At 32.6% G+C, this 15,332-nt stretch overlaps 1 protein-coding gene across 8 annotated transcripts in view; it reads left to right on the forward strand.

Annotated features, from left to right (window-relative positions):
* Positions 1–15,332, forward strand: part of LOC115217977 (protogenin A-like) — a 1,479,291-nt gene that overhangs the window by 643,889 nt on the left and 820,070 nt on the right. The gene's annotated exons all lie outside the window — the stretch shown is intronic.

Consider the following 15,332-nt stretch of genomic DNA (forward strand, 5'->3'; position numbering starts at 1 on the left):
AAATCATAATGTAGTCATAACTCCGGGTAGCCGATATTGTTTAAATATAAATTATCTTACTTTCAATAATGCTATTTCAGCTTAATGTGTGTCTTTTCTTTCTTCTTTTCCTTTTTTTTGTTCGTTGTGATGATGTGACACAGTTTAATACTTAAAAACGTAACGATAGAAATAAAATAGTAACCAATTCTTTATATTCAAAACGTTGATGTCAGTTCACTATCCCAACTGACTTTAGCGTATCCCACGAATTTACACGTTTCATCCTTACGTCTTTTCGATAAAGTTTTAAAAGAAAAGGATCAAATTAAAGCTTACATTAGCAAGTGTAAATTCATTAAGTAAATCACTGAATATGTTGTTTAAACTCAGGTTCACCTTAATTGCTTAATTTATCTCATTTTTACAGGATGGTTCAAAAGAAAGGTGTAATATACTAGGCCATCGCGTGTCTTTCTAGATTGGTGAAATTGGTGTTGAACGTTGTCCTAGAACAGTTGTAATATATCAGCTGCAGGTAAAACTGGGGTTGTGAGGATATATTCCGATTAGCCCAGATTTAATGAAGAAAAATTAGGCGTAGAGATCTTTGTGGGGTCAAGGATGTTCGGATTATCGTTGGTGAACTTTAGGGAGGAAATTCGATGGAAGTGGAAATGTCTGCATGTGGGTGTCAATATATGAAATGTAAATTCTAGAGTGTCAGTCGACAAGAGACTGGAACCTTTCTGCGAAGGCTTTATCAGTTCAGTAGATTTTTATTGGATGTGTTACTGTATGTGTCCGCGCAATTTCACAGAATAAGCAATAGGCCTCAGCTGCGTTTTGTAGAATTTCATTAATCATTTATGGATGAAATACCTTCTGGCTTTGAAAAGAAGTGCGACTTTATTGATGCTTTCATATCTGTATAAAGAATTTATTTTTAAAATCTGAGATTGTCCTTGTAATAATATTAAATATTTGAAGTGATTCTGAAGGTGTTTTTCTTGTCTACTGACCATAATTATTTTGAAGAATAAAGCCTTGAGGGTTTCTTGATGTGAGTAGCATTAACATTTCCTTTCTTTACCAAGCTGCATGTTTAGCTTAGTACTTTTAGATAATAATTCCGACGCCTATCTTCGTGGAATATGTATTGTTTTGGCGTATGGTATACGAATTTGGTAGACAATGCTTTCCAGAAACTATACTTGCAGCTGATATATTACAACAGTTCTGGAACAACATTCAGCACCTGTTTCACCAATCATTCAAATGTTCGTTGTTTAACGTGATGATAAATCAATGGTGTGTTGTCAGATGTTTTGAGTAATGGACAGAAGAAGATAAGAGCAATTTAACAAGAATCTGCAACTGTAGAGTTGGCAGACGGACAGAGCTCATATGCAAGGAATTAGGACCGAGAATTTACACTCGTGATAAGAATGAAAGCTTTGCTGTTGTCGAAGTGAAAAAACTTCTTTTGTCAAATCTGTCCAAGAAACGCTTCTGGTAGATTTCAATACGAAAAGTAAACCATTTTTAAACCAGGATTAGGGAGAAACTCTTACTGATGGTTGTTTTGAGAGAGAAAACATTTGAGGGCTCCAAGGTACTGCAGTATATTCTTGTTAATGTCTGTCGCCAGTGACTCAGGAATATTACAAAAAGCATTTCTATAAACATAGCGTACCATAAATGTTTTACAAGTGTAACATTTTCAATTACCACTAATGTTAGAAAATGTTTCCTATTATAATAGTTACAATATTTTCAATATCTTCAGCACATATTCATGTTATCATATATTATAATCAAAGAATAGCGTCGATGTACTAACCACGTGTAGTCTATAAAGCAAGTACTGGGAAAAGAAAGCCAAGATCATGTGCACGATACTTACTGAAATATGGGATGCCAGTGCAATACAAGCTTCCATTATTCATAATCATGATCACCTATTGCTAGATATAACCGGTAATTACCAATATATACAGCACTTCAATCTTCAATACATATTTGTATTTTAGAAATTGCCTTCTGCGACAAACGCAAAGGCCACATACACAAAGTAACAGATCTGAGCATTCGATGAAATATCTGTGTATCACAGTGAGTTTTCGTTTAAATGTGCTATCATTTCATGTTTTTTTTTATAATACTCATTAACAAATAAATTCTGTATGATAAATTATTTGATAACAATAGCTGATGCTTAAGGGACACGTATATATACGTATATCTTTTTGAGTGTGTGTACGTGTTACATGTTTTTATAAATCATATATATATATATATATATATATATATATATATATATAGCGCTTTCGTGCACTCTAGTGGAGTCGTCAGATGAATGTATCGATGGTTTCTTGCAGCAATTGTTCTTAGGCCCAACGTATTGCATCACTAATCTATGAGGACGTTAATGAAATTATCCTGTGTTGTGCAGATTTCTGATCGTTTGTCTGCAAAGCTATAGAATGTACTGAATTGTTTGAATGTACTGATTTACATCCTTTTTCAATGTAACCATTTAAAACTAAATAAGTCTGTGCAGATTCCATTTAAAAATGTCAATTAGAATTTGTTCATCACTACTCCTAATGTGACACACAGTTATATGAAACTCGGTAAAATGGTTCTCCGAAATTAACGTTAACTACGCATCTTTGGCTATACCTATATGTTTATAATTTTTTGATCGGCATTTTTTGTGCAACTGCTTTGGAATTTATTGAAAAATATAGTTACTTTCATGACTTTCTAACGTCTTTCAAATAATAATCGATAGTGTGGTTATCGCTTTCGTTCGACAGATGCTTACATTTTTCTCTCGTTTACCCTAACATTTCTCAATATTACAACTAGCAATATTGTAACGATTTCCAATTAGTTAAAGAATAAACACTATGTATGATACGTCTAGTTTCAGTACGATATACTCGTTATCTTTTCTTTAATGTTGATGAACTAACTAAACAGGTAACATAGTAATGGAAGCATTTTATTCGTTTCTCGTGATCTAGTTTACAATTTTAATTTGCATGGCTTTCACTTTCTGTTTCCTCTGCCTATTTTTGATGTAATGTAACATTGCCTGAATCAAATCTATTGATAGCTGCATTTCCAAATCTGCTCATGTATTCGATATGCTTACTAATTGGCTGCAATATTTTAGCTTAGTTAGGTTAGATACTGTCTCTAATTAAATTCGGAAGGTACAATTCTTCGTTGCTTCTGATAGAAATAGATTTGTAACATGAAACGTCTGTGCTTTTTTATTTGTTTTCCTATATAAATACATTTAACTACACAGAATTCAGTTTTTCTGATTTCATTTGCCAAAATATGTTTAAGAATTCTGTTCACTACTGGCAGACATGAACTATCTGAATAAATATTGCATTCTTGAAATGTTGTGCAGATTTTCATAGGTTACTAGAATATAATCATATATTTTCTTAGGAAATATAAAGTGAAAGAACATCGCAATTGAAAATATACATCATATATATACATCATATATACATCATATATATTATTCCTTGCATTCACGTGCATATGCACGTATAGACTCAGAAACATATGAGCAAATATTTTAAAATTTAATTCTTATTACTATTTTGCGCCTGGGGTTAATCAGTAACATTTTCGTTTGTAATTAGTAGCAGATTTTAGCAATGTAGATACATTACTCATTAAACCATTTTTTATTCATAATTTTCCAAAGGTTACATGAGAATTGTATAAATCCTGGCATGAAGCATGACAAAAAAAGCTTCTATTATCTCGTTCAATAAGTACCTAAATATTGCAGTAAGCTCTTCCTTAAACTTGAAACTACATCCTACCGTTATACAAAGGGAGATATGTTTTCTTAATATTTGATAATGCCTGGAAAAAATACGCAATGTTGAGCGGGGAATGACAACTGAAGCAACCATAACAAACTGTTTTATTTGGGTCACGAGCTTCTATCATGCATAATTTCTATCATTCATCTAACATCAATACACAGCGCAATAATAGCATAGTAAAGAAATAACAGTTTGCAATATGTAAAACCTGCGAACTCTTTCAAAAAATGGCCTTCAGTGCAGCTTAGTGCATATTGCAACTTTTCTGCTACAGAGAAATAACTCAAATACATAGTTTAGTGACAATGGTATTCAGCGACTTTTGTTTATTTCTATCATTTATTAATAAAATTCAGTTAGTTTCAATAGTATATCTAAATCTCTGTATGTTCTAAATTATATTTCCTTCGGCACAAAAGACTGAACCACTAATCTACATTTACTACACTCTGTGGCGGTATTCATCGATAAAATATGGCGTTAAACATTAAGTCGATCGGATAGAAATCTAACTTTGAATGCAAAGCCATATCTCCATTCGCCCACCAATTTACTGATGATAACATCCACTGTCCTTGAGAATTTGAAGATATTGACATGTTTCATGAAACATCTGTGTTAAAAAATGTTTGTAATGAATTCTATTAATTACTTGCTATACAGATCGATTATTCAATGCAGATCGATAAAGAACGAAAACTATCTACGGACATTGTGAAATATTAATTAAACTATATTGCCTTTCTTCTCTTGAATAAAATGATGCACAGATAAAAGATACTGAATAAAATGATATGAATAGGAATTTTTGCCCTCTGAAGATTGCTAATCACTGCCTGAATTTACATAAATTTAAATATTTATCGATAATCAAATAATTCATTTTCTCCTCAAACTATTTTCTAGTATATTTATATTGTAATAGTTTACCTTTTTAATAATATTTTCTGTTGCTTTATATTTCTTAATATTGATTTAAGGGGTTCTATGAAAGGTTAGGCATTCAAAAATTTTATTTATGACTATTATTAATCCAAACGATTTACATTGTTATTAAGCATCCATATAGTTCATAGTACCATAGTTTCATTATAAAAATTATCAATGTCAAGGAAACTTGAAATGAAAATGTTTTTATTTATGTCCGGTTTCTTTTTATATCCAAATACAAGTTTTCCTTTCTTTTTTGTTTTTCAAATACAACACAACACAATATTTAGAATGAATAACACAAAATACACAAAACTTATATTTCAAACATGGTTTCATATAAAATCACCTACTATTCACAAAAGTAATCAATAATATACACAAAAGGAATCACAATCTCTACTTCTAAAAAATTGCATTGAATCAAATATGGGTCAGCACCGTTTCTCATATCACGTTTTTATCAAGTTGCAATGGCATGGCACAATTCTGAAGGCTTTTATATTCTTCGTTATTTAACACTTGATACATGTTGCAAGATGTCAACCTAATTCTTGCAAATGAAATCCAAACTGCTTGTACTGCTTTTGAATTTTTACATTCCCCATTACAACATTAGTTTGAATCTCAACACTGTAGTACCGTTACATTTGTCAGGTATCCCACGAGAGTATAAAAGACATATATACAAAGAGAGTAATACATTCACACGGTTTCTTAACTTACCGAGCTCCTAATTCAGATGAGAAATCTCACTTTCTCCCTCCCTCTCTCTCTCTCTCTCTTCTAATCAGAAGCTAACAGTGAAGTTATTTGACTACAAACATCATGGTTGGGTCTAACACTCAATTTTTAAGGGGTTATTTTTACAGTTTTAACCGTTGATGGTTAATATACTTTTTCATATCTGTTGGAGGTTTACGGTTTTGTGATAAGCAAGGTGAAATACTGACTGTTGTTGTTCTAAATTGTTCGTCATATAAGATTCTTTCCACAACGAGTTTTAGGCATATTATATGACCCCCACCATGTATAATCACACAATTTCATCTCTACGTTATAAAACATAAACATCTGATGATGAATGAATGATACTGTATATGAATCTTTGCTTCATAGTTCGGTACTTCGTTAGTCACACACGAAGAGATAAACTAATACAGCTCTTATCATTCTATCAATGAACATAGAGTTTTGCATATATATTTAACCTCAAACTACACTATAATCTATATACAATAGTACATACATACATACATACATACATACATACATACATATATATATATATATATATATATATATATATATATATATATATATATATATATATATATATATATATATATTATATATATATATATATTGTTTGTTGAAAACATAAATACAAAAATCCGAAGGAAGAAGCACACTCTAAGATGCAGAGCAGTATATATTAAAAATGGAGAAGGCTGGTTCGAGTGAGTCTTTTAGGGTTCTCGCGCGTTCAGCTATGCATAACTTAAATCGCTTCGTCTGTTGATGCAGGGGCCTGTGTTGTCGAGAATTTTCCATGAGATCGAATATGGAATCCCAGGGTCTCTTAGTTACTAGACGTGAGTAGCTAGTGATGTCATGTATCTCCTTCCCGGAACTCTGAGAAGGATCTGCGGTTGGAGAAAGGTTGCTTGAAAGAGTTCCCTTAAAAACCAATGAAGCTCCGTGGGCGTGTGTTGTCGTTGCTGTTCCTGCTGGTGTTGTTGTTATAGTTACTGCTGCTGCTGCTGCCGATATTGTTGTTGTTGGAGCTGGGACTATTAGTGTTGGCACTGCTGGAGTCGGTGCTTGCCTCGGAAATGATATCGCTACTGCCGGTTATGGCGAAGGTGCTGTTGTTGTTATTGTGGTCCTAGTCATTGGTGGAATTGTTATTGCGTTTATAGCTGGCGGTGGCACTGGACCTGTTTCTGCTGCTATAGGAGTTGTCAGGTCTGCTACTGTAGAAGTTAGGGAAGCCCTTGGTAATGCTGGTGCTGACGGCGTTGCTGCTGCTGCTGTTGTCAGTGTTGTTGCGGTCGGGGGAACTGCCACTGCTGCCGCTGGTAGTGTTGTTGCTACTGTCACTAATATTGTTAAATGTGACGATGGTAGCGGTGTTGCTAGTTCTGTTCTCGTCTCTGCCATGCAATTACTTCTACCGGTGGTACTACTGGGATTTGCTAGTACTTCAGCTTCATAGACGACCCCTTTGGTTTCGCAGTGGCTTCCCACCGAGCATCTGTTGCGATCCCTGCATGAACATCCTGCCTCTTCCTGTGGTTGAGGGGCGGTGCAAGAATGCTCTTGATATTGGGGACACAGCTAAATGAGACGATACCGTTTTCCTGTTGAAAATGGACCAGTACCTATGGGAGCTAGTGAAATTCTTACATATTAAATAAAAGAATATTCTACCAACGGGCGTTTTGTGTTAAAAGAAATGTAGGGGGGGGCAAACCAAATGGTATTTCTGCGGTACTTCCTTCTGCGGTTATATATATATATATATATATATATATATATATATATAGAGAGAGAGAGAGAGAGAGAAGACAGATAGAGGGGGGAGTGAGAGAGAGAGAGCACCTCGACGTGTAATCACGGAGGTGTGACTTCGAGTCTCATAGCCGGCCGGCGATACTTTTTTCTGTAAAACAGGGGCAGCTTATCCTGTTCGGGCTATATTATTAGCATTATTCTGCATTTGAGAATTCAAAATCACTTCTTTAACTTTCTAAGACATCTCATCGCTTCTAAAGCAAACTTCGTTTGTTTGTTTACGTTTATCGTAATATGAATCTAACGTATGGTAGCGTCTCATAAAGCGAGATTTCTATATATCTTAAATTTGCGGAAGAATTTTTGGTGTTGGCTGTATAGTTTAACTGCTTCAGTTCACCGCGACAATTAATCACGGAGGTGTGAGTTCGAGTCTCATAGCCGGACACCAACACTTTTTTCTGCAAAATAGGGGTAGCTTATCCTATTCAGGTTATATATATATATATATATATATATATATGTATGTATGTATCCAGCAGTCATTGTAGCAACACGTATTTGTTTGTCTCCCGTGGCCTAAAGGCACTCTTCCACTAGCCAGCCCCAAACCCAACTCGTCCTGTCGAAAGACACTTGTCCTGACGTCCTGGTTTTGTTTTTATCCTTACCATTATTGTTTTTACGTATTTGTATTCTTATTCGTGCTTTCTTTATTGTTTTTACGTATTTTTGTATTTTTATTCGTGTACATCGTCCGTTTTCTGTCCTTGTGTTGTATACATTCGAGGCTTTCTCCCAAGGGATCTAATGCGCTTGGCTTAGACTTCCCTTGGGGGCTGCCCAGATCGGAGCAATCTCATGATTAATCAGCCGAAATTGCGAAGATGATCCGGTTCTTGACTGATGATTGAGGGCTTCGAATGTCCCGTCCTGTGTTTCTTGTGTCGTCTTCTAGGTGTTTCACGTTCTTGTCCCAGTTTGTATATATTTTTTTTACTTTTACATATATATATATATATATATATATATATATATATATATAAAGAGAGAGAGGGAGAGAGAGAGTGTGTGTGTGTGTGTGCGAGTGTGAAATATAGACATGGAGACAAATACTTATAGATATAGATGTATAGATATATGTAACAGAAGTAACAGAGTGGCGCAAAGACCAAGAGCTTCGGGAGTTGGCACTTATCATATTATAGTTTGATGCATCAACAATTTATCGTCTTATAGTCATATATAATGCCAGGATTGAATTGCAAGTTGTCTACCTTTTTGCCATACCATAACATATTCTACAATTCATAAAAACTGATTCCAATTCAGTACAGTTAAAATCGCCGATGGAAATATATACGCTGTTATGCAGAGCAGATATTGGATACTTGGTAATATTGGCAAATATTACCATTCGTATTGTAACAATGACGATTTATTTTCTACGAAAATATTTCTTCATAACTAATAATGCATTAAGCTGTTTGCGCATACTTTAAATTAAAGCATAGATCTAGAGAAAAAGTTTTCTTTCACATCATCTACAACTGCAATTCTATGCAAGCTACTATCAAAACAGCATGGAACTGTTCCCTACGAGCTATTTAGTAAGGATGTACATATAGCTGACCTGTTATATTTCTCTGAGAATCATGACAAATCAAATCCATGGGTATTGTTCGTAAACAAGGTAGCCAGTAACGTCACTTTACATATTAGAAGCACTCATGTGCTTATAAACTAATCCAATTCACATCCGTTCTTTTCTTAGAATTCTTGTTTCCTAAGTAATGAGCAAACTTCTCACGGACATTGAAACATGTCGTCTGAAAGTATTCAGTATGCGTAAACGTTTCCATTTGCTGTCAAGAAATTGCGGAGAAGTATTAATAGATTTATTCCTGCTTAGTGAATGTACACATAATTTATTGTGCATCCTAAAGACAAAATTTTGAACGGCATAGCTGGTATAGGTATGACTGCAGCGATATCGAATACATTTCATAAACATACATACATATTGATGCATTCATATTGATACATACATATATATATATACATATATGTATATATATATATGTGGGGGGTATGTATATATATATATATATATATATATATATATATATATATATATATACATACATATACGTACACATATACAAATATTTAGATATACTGATATATGTACACATGCTATACCTGTACACATATGCGCACATATGTATAAATATGTGTTTGTGTGTGTGTGAGTGTAACACAGTCAGACACGCATATGTGTATACGTACAAACATACCCATATTTAAGTGTATATGTGTAATAGTCAAAAATTGTTGAATAATCTTTAGTTAAAATAATTTAATGTGGCACACATGTAAAGTATAAATGAAAGGAAAGATAGTACTAATAAGATACATATATCCTAGGTATTAAGTTGTGTTTCGAGACATAAGTTAGTCTTATTAATGAAGAAAATTACTACATGCATGTAGCAGTTCATATTTAATACAGTTTTGATCTATTCCATGTTATTCAGGATTGACTAGAATTACAAACACTAATAATGTTGATTTGCAGTTGGATGATATGGAGAAGAAACAAACAATTTAAGAAACGCATTCAACTTACATATATAAATTGTGTGTACGCGAAGAGAGTTATAATGCCTCTAAACGGAGGGTCGTAGTATTTATTAGTTCAATAAGTTGATATATATGTAATAATAGTTGTTAGGAAATCAAAATTCTAACTAAGTGAAATCATTAATTAGGTAAACACAACGAATTGGTTGATTATTAAAATAGTACCAATTTATGTCATATATTCGAATATGGCTCAAAATTTCCATATCTAACTCTCGCACTGAAGGGAAGAAATGTGTACAAAGAGCATTCATTTCAATGCAGCTATGCATAAATAAACGCACATACTTACACATATATTCATATGTGTGCGTATATATATATATATATATATATATATTCAGTTACATATATATTCATATATATATATTCAATTACATATATATTCATATATATATATATATATATATATATATATATATATATATATATATATATATATATACACACACACACATATTGGAGAGATATACGTCGTTTATCTACACTATAAACATAGTTATGATTAGGGTTAATCTTATATTTTTAATGTAGGTTTTTTAGGTTTCATCATTCCTGCAGTTGCGTACGTGTTTCCAAGTGAAGCTCTTTAGCCAAGCGCAATATCGGTTATTTCTACCACATTTTTTCTAACTTAATTTAAATGTAAAGCCATGAACGTGTTTCTTTTTAATATATAGAAACATGCGTTTACAGGTATATATATATAGAGAGAGGATTAGAATATATATGCATTCGTAAGAGGCAAATAGATGGCGAAATTTAGCTTTGTTATATGTGTCCTTGATTAAAATATGATGAAACACCTTAAAGATACAAACTGGGTAACAAATTTTATAGTTCAAGTGAATAACAATATTTTCTGGGGGTTTTCCTTGCACATTCTCCTTGAAAATGCATGACCACATTTATAATATTTCTTTTTCTCAGTTCCCTGTCAATTATATACATACAAACATATATATATGTATATGTGTATGTTTGTGCGTGTGTGTATGTGTGTGTATGCGTGCGTGTGTGAGCCATAATGAAGCATACACTTTTAAAATACACCAGTGACATAAGATTTCCTACTAGCAACACGTTCTGGAAAATCTATTTTATAAGTTAACACTCCATTGTTCCTTTAAAATCATTCAGCTAATCATATGAGTTTGTACCATCTTAATTATTCTAATACTGCTCAGTAGAAAATCTTTAAAGTCATTCTTTCTTTATGTTTCACGAAATAAACCTTCTAAAATCGAGTAGTCTGCCACAGTAAACTGTTTTACACATATCATTGACTATATTATGGGTTGATATTTGGTTCAGTTCTAAAGCAGCAGCTTACATATTAAATTAAGTCTTCACACACAGCTTCCAAACCTGCATTATTTAATCACGCGCTTGAATTTCTTGCTGGTTAATATTCTTGTCTTTAAGCGAGATACAATTGAAAATTGCCGCTCATAAATTAACGCACCATAGATTTTACGTATAACTCTCAAATGTTAAGATTCCTGAGTGTAGGGACATTTTGTTTTGTTTGACTTAGTGAACCATTTGCCATGTATATCTACTGATCCAGTGTTTATGTTTTCCTGATGACGTTTGTTGATACACAAATTGGTTTATCTAACGACCGCAATGGTCATTAAATTTTAAGCCAAAGTGTTAGCGGGAATGCAGACCTGAGTTTTCATCAAACTTTCTTCTGCTACGCTTTGAAATTTATGTGAATTATGTCACTACAAATATTGATTTCTAAGTTAAACATTTTACTGCAACATTTGGATGCAGGAGAAGTTGATGAGTGCTTATTTTATGGAAAGCAGACGATTTGAAAATGAAAATCTGCACAAGCAACATTTCAACAGTGTAATATTTCCAACCTTTTTGCAATATTGCTAATCTGCCAAACATAAAAGCTGACAAAAATTAGCGTGTCTATAAATACCTCAAAGGAACATTCAAAAGTTAGTTATGTGCGTCACATTTTATCACATTTGAAATTATTGCAACATTAATCTAACAATAAAAACCTGACGGAATATGTTCCAGTATTTCAGTCTTGTTATCGTGTTACGTTTAGAGAGCTTCTGATATGCTGAGCGTTTCTAACTCAGTGAAGAAAGAACTGAACATGGGAAATCTTGTAGACAATTTAGTCGTGTAGAATAAACTTATTAATCATTCATGATCATAGTCTGCAATAACGACAGTAAGTATTCATAATGGTAGACTACAGTACCAATACTAAACCCTTTCACACTAATAAATTGTGAATACTAAAACTTAATCAAAGAATATAGTTTCACTTGCCTTCTTTAAATAAGCTTATCTTATAATTGAATTAAAACTTTAGTAACTACTGATATAATTAAATGTTTTTTTTTTTTCATTATTGTTTAATTAAAATCACTTATGTTCTCATGGCTCTTAATGGGTTTCGACCATAATACATTTGAATTTTTAAGAAACGTTTTAAAAATCAAAGAAATATAAAACTTTTAGATTAGCGGATGTATTCCGGTTATTTTGTTTCGCTATCCTTTTCTTCTGTTTGTATAATTTATTTGATAATTCTTTCGGCTTTAATCAGCTGAAGCAGACTTAACAATGTACATACAATATGACTAAATTTCATATTTGAATATACAAAATTATCGCATTACAATCAGACTGATGATAAAATATTTAAACTATCAGGAATTAAATGTATGTTTAATTTCTTTTTACCTTATCTTTGTTGCAATTTATCGGCATTAAGTGAACTATATTTGAATCATGTATGAAATCATTAAACTTAATAGTAAACATTAATATACAATTTCATTTACATTGAAATTGAAATCAATTTAATCAATGCAGAAAATATAGGAAATAATTTTCAATGAAAACCATATTTGAGAAAATAAATTCGACTGAATTATTTTACATAAAATGAAGTAATATGAATTCTTTGAAAATGTCTCATTTTATCTTTGAATTGCCAATGGAGAAAACATCCTAAGTAATCAAGATTGTATAAGTCATGTGGTTTGAGTTCTTTTATATATATGTTTTTTTCAAACTTTATTTGAATTCACTTATTTACATATTGTAATTTTAGGAAACATTTACATCTCAGTAACTATAAAATAACTAATTACCGATTTAGAAAATAAATATCTCATTATATTATATCTGAGTAAACCATGGATAGCTCAAACGGTATGTCGGCCCAAATGTCACTAAGTTTAGCATTGGCCATAATTTGCTTTGCATTTTCACCTGAACATGCTTTTCAGCAAATATGTTATAATTTACTTCAAAATAAGTGTTGCTTTTAGACAATGCTTGCTTTTACGTCACTTCAGTTTTGGGAAACTTCAGATAATGTTAATCCGGTCATTTGCATTCGATGTTAAGGTGTTCATTCCCATACTTTTATTCCTCGGTCAACATTGTTTTTTCCAGAAGACTTGTCAAACGATATTCTAGTCGTTACTAACCCACTTATTAGTGCACGAATACAACTAGCTTCCTCTTTGTTAATAATCAGATGTGATTTCTAAAATAGAGATGAACACGACAGCATTTAGTGTATTATAATTGCTGTTGTAGGTGAATTCTAAATGGCTTCTACAAAACAGGTCTATATCGAAAGTATTTAGAGTAATATCATCCCATATATTCATCAAAGTATTTAGTATTATATTACTAAATGATTCTTTAAAAAAGCGGTATGATTGCTTTGCTATACAGTCTGTCACGCAACACTCATGTTAGTAGATTAACAATAAGCTGTTGTTATTGTTGCTTAGTCCCAAGTCTGCATTTATCGAACAAATATATGACCAAAACCTTTCTTGCAATGCTCAAGGAGTTGCTGGCCTGTCGATTTTATACTTAAGATGAAATTAGCCAGTGAATTGTTAATATAAATGCTATGGTTTGTTTCTACCAGGATCTTCCGCTCCAAATAATGAAAAAAAATTATCATCTAAATAGTATATGGACACACTAGCCATTTGCAATATCTTTAGACACAGTACCATATACACTCTATAAAACATGAATGCCTCACTTTTCACTAAACGTACTATTTGTAAGAATCTATTGATAATTCCGTAACGTGGTCTTATTTCACAGCTTCTCATAAATCTGTTACTGAAGGCAAAATGTAATCCCCTTGGACCGAATTGTATTCTCTCTTTTAAAATTCACTTTGAATTACGCCTACATATCGCGAGAATTAAGCTGCGATAGAACATGTTAGTTTAAGCCTTTTAAATCCGCTAATCAGTTACAAAATTCGAATATCAAGTATTTATTTGTAATTTCGATGCAAATATCTTTTTTTTATGTGGAGGATATCACGCTAAAAGTTTTTTATAGTAAATCCCGAGTTACGGAAACACTGAACATGATCTACACACATACAGATACACAGCTACGACTTTGAATCTGCCCAGGGTTATCTCTTTTCGGTATTTCCCATTGGGAGACTCTAAAGAATCAGAAACACGCATCTGGGAATCCGCTAGAGGAATGCACTGTCAGGATAGCATATTTTTTCATATTTTACCATAAGAGAGAATATTCTTCCCCACGGTGACTGCAATAAATTTGCCTTTAGAACTTAAAATATATCAGAAATATATTTTAACTAACATACAAGTTATATATATATATATATATATATATATATATATATATATATGTGTGTGTGTGTGTGTGTGTGTGTGTGTGTGTGTGTGTGTGTGTCTGTGTGTGTGTGTGTATCAAAAGTAAGCAGAGTTAGCGATTATAATAACAAACTAAGGGATAAAATATCGGTATGTACTGGTATCCGTTACCCACGTGATCTCTGGGCAGGAGCGTGCAGCACACTATGCTAGTAGAGTACAGGTAACATAATAAACAAATGTTTATCAGGAAACAAATATAAATAATCAGAAAATCGAGGAAACCTTAGATCAACAAGCACATCAATTGGACATCGTTGCGTCATATATGCTTTTAATATTTTGGGCTTCCAGAATTCTTTAAATAACCGTGTTTTCTTTCCTGTTCCTGCTTCCTCTTCCTTATCTTGGATGCTTTTGTTTTACTCTGATGAAGCACCGTACCCTGTCCAATAAAGATGAAATAAATGTCCTATGAAGATGAAGAATTTTATTTTCGCAATTATTTGTAAACATTGATCGGCACCGGATGCGGAAACAGCCGTAAGATTTGTTATGTCACATAAATGTTATGCCATGTTTTGTATTAAATAATGTGGTCCAGTTGATATGCTTGTTGAGCTGAGGTTTTCTCCATTTTCTGATTATTTATATATATACAGACAGACACACACACACACACAAAGACAGACATGCAGACTGACATACATACATACATACATACATACATACAGACAGACAGACAGAC

Source organism: Octopus sinensis, linkage group LG12 (genome assembly GCF_006345805.1).
Source record: "Octopus sinensis linkage group LG12, ASM634580v1, whole genome shotgun sequence".
Taxonomy (NCBI): Eukaryota; Metazoa; Mollusca; class Cephalopoda; order Octopoda; family Octopodidae; genus Octopus; species Octopus sinensis.